The following is a 3469-nucleotide window of genomic DNA, read 5'->3' as shown; positions in this document are numbered from 1 at the left end:
CTAATCAATCTTTACACAGAGAAAAAGAAAAATAAATGTAATATTCTTAAGCACAGTTCGGTTTCTTTCTTTGATCTTGAGAAACATGAGACTGCTATTTCACGGTGAACAAGAGCAAGAACAAGGGCTGCTAAGGTAAGATTTCAATTAAAACATACGTAAGCGTCCACAAAACATACTTTTTCTAATTTTCATTCATAAACTTATGCGATTTATCTTACCGATTCCAGGTTGAAAAAGGATTGCCAAAGAATGGGAAAGCTCAGAAACTTGCCTTACAACATTGGCTTGAAGCTGTAAGTGAATCAATTATCTCTTCTGTCTTTTAAAAACTTATATCAAAATGAAAAATATACTGATTTAACTGAATTGGTAATTGGTATCGAGCAGATTGATCCAAGGCACCGCTATGGGAACAATCTACATTTCTATTATGTGAAGTGGTTGAATTCTCAAAGTAAAGAGCCCTTCTTCTACTGGTAATTATCTTTTAAACTTCCATAAACTATTATTCAAGAGGCTAGCCTTCAATGTTATTGTATTTTCTAAACGATGTAAATTCTTTCAGGCTAGACATAGGAGAAGGTAAAGAGCTCAATCTCATGGAGAAGTGCCCTCGGTCAAAGCTTCAGCAACAGTGTATTAAGTATCTTGGTCCAGTGCATCCTTCATCTTCTTAAATTTTTTAATTTTGACAGAGCAGCCTATGTAGAATTTAAAAATTAGTAGAAATATAGCAAAAATACACGAAACACAGCACGAAATTTACATAAGTTGGTTCTCAACCAATATATCTATGATGCAATGCTCAGATACATAAAACTCTATTAATTTCTCTTCATTTAGAAGACAATGATCACCTTTAAGGGTCTTAAAAACATTTCGGAAGCAAAAGAAAAATATCTACACAACGAGAAGAGAAAAAAGGAAAACCCAATGAAATCACAAAAACCAAGCAGAAGTTCGTAAGTTTTGTAAAAACATAAAATGAAAAAAATAATCTGAAGGAAAGAGTCACATATATTCACTGTGAGAAGGAATAAATAAGCCATGTTTCTCTTAAACAAATTACCATGTTAACAAATGAACACACAGGAAGGATATTTTATGAGTTTGTAGTTCTCCTCTAGCAAGTTTATCTAGTTCCAGTTAGCAAAAGATTTAACAGAATGGGCTGACCTTTATTGATTTCACTGAGTTCTCGGGCCATAGCTTGGAGCTCCTATTTGTTCTTTTCCATGAATAAGACATGTCCTAGGGAATTGAGGATTAAACAATTCTTAATGTTATATTGTTGAACTGACCTTTTTAAAGTACAAATTTAAATTCCTTTGAAAATGAGGGAACCTGAAAGCATTGGTGTGTGGTAAAACTTCTGATTGATTCGCTGCTTCCCTGTCGTTATTGATCTCATACAAGTCATTAAATTCATTAGGAAGTTTAAGCCTTCTGTTCCGGATGGCTGCAACACACACCTTTTTTGGACAAACATAAAATAAATTAATCAACTTTAGTCCATGTAAGAATATAAAACAAAGATTAATTTTTCTTTTACTATGTTCACCTGTACTATTTCAGAGAGGGAAGTACTCCCATTTGTTACATGAATATGATACCGTGGAATCCTAGAAGCGAATACTACTCGCATGCAATCATCTAGCTTTCTCCTCCTTCGGAAGCTTTTGTAAACCTTCAGAAAATTTATAACAGCTTCATGTTTGGGGCGGCTGGGATTAGGATAACAACAAACACCCAACAATTATGCACAAGAAAATTAAAGAGGAAAAAAGGCTTTCCTAGTACGTACCCCTCAACCAATTATGAATTCTCCTCCTTGTGGGGCTCGTTTGCTTCTTCCATCCAGAATCAACACCTTGTCCACTGTGGGAACATATTCAACATATCCCGAGAAGCTGCCAACATAATTAGCCATTCCAATAACCTTGCCCTGAAATAAGAGAAATATTTTCACTATAACACAATAAAAGACAAAATAACTTCAGTTTTTTTCCACATATTCTTAATTCCAAATTTTCCAAAATAACTATAATGGAGGAGGGACAGTAAAACATTATGGTTCCAGAATTTACGAAAAACTAGAGATTATCAACCACGACAAACAATTAAATTTCATGACCGACAATAGATGAACTTAACATTCATCCACCTAAATAGAAAAGGAAAACAAGGAAAAATCATTCAATGTTCATTACTTGAATTGAAAATCAGTGAGGTGCATGACTTGGTACTTAAATGAAAACAAATAGAGAGACATCGAGTACACGTGTTTAATATCTCTTCCGCTTGATATTTTTCAGCTGCCTGAAAACGTAGTGGATGACTTCATGTTGGAACGTTGTTCCTGGATCTGTGTGATCCGGCACCCAAGGCAGCGGAAGTTTAAAATTTTTGATCTGAAACAATTCCAGATCTATAGATGCCAGATCCTTTGTGATTAAAACAATTGAGTAAAACAATAATAACAATTATAATTTTACCTCTTCAAGCTATGGCTTGATCTATGGACTCCAACATATTAAATATGCTCTTGTTGTAAATCCCAGGAACTGAAGTCTGGATCAACTCCTTAATCAGGTCCACGAATAGAAAACTAAACCCTCTGATAGATTGCACTAGAAAATCTATCAGATGTTTCTCGATGAGATTTACAGATTTGATCTGTCAATTCAGAATGTAATTTTCCAAAAATCACAGACTGAATTCTCTCACGAAAGGGAGAAGGGATTTTCGAATTCCTAGCTTGGAATAATGTGTTTTTTCGAAAATCCCATCATGTACTATATATAATTTCTGTACTGGACTAACTTATATGTCTAATGGGACACTAACACCTTAGAGCCCATTAGTCATAACTTAAGCCCAACAAGCCAAGCCTGTTATTATAGAAATTAATATAAAATTCATCATGACTCCGATTGATAAACTGATTTCACCAATGTGCACAGAAACCATTTCTTCACCTTTTAAAGTCAAGATAATTTTTCTGAATCCGAATTCAGTGATTTTCAAAAAATGTCCATCCCTATGTCATTTTAGGAAACCTTAATCCCTTTGATTTATTATGAGAAGTCCAACTTCTCTGTCTCTAAATTTAACTCTTTAAATTTAACTATCTCAACGGGGATTAGAAATCCATTACTTGTGTGATTCTCATTGGTTCAGGGATACAGCTAGCCATGGGTTCACAACTCCTTGTGACTCGGAACATCATTTCCGACTTACCCATCGAATCATGGTATGAGCGCCATGATTCCCTAGGTATCACTGATAGCGCCTGCAAGAACCAGTAAGTTTTGGTTAGCGTACAGTACGGTCCCTTCATCCAAATATCCCGATCGAATCAACAACCATTGGTATATCGAGAGTTGTTAGAGATTCGATAACTATGCAATATATCTGAGATCAAATAGTGACATCGCATATGCAACTAGGAAACCGCGTAACCTAA

This window comes from Henckelia pumila, chromosome 2 (assembly GCF_033568475.1).
Source record: "Henckelia pumila isolate YLH828 chromosome 2, ASM3356847v2, whole genome shotgun sequence".
Lineage (NCBI taxonomy): Eukaryota > Viridiplantae > Streptophyta > Magnoliopsida > Lamiales > Gesneriaceae > Henckelia > Henckelia pumila.
Note: the sequence above shows the minus strand (reverse complement) of the source record.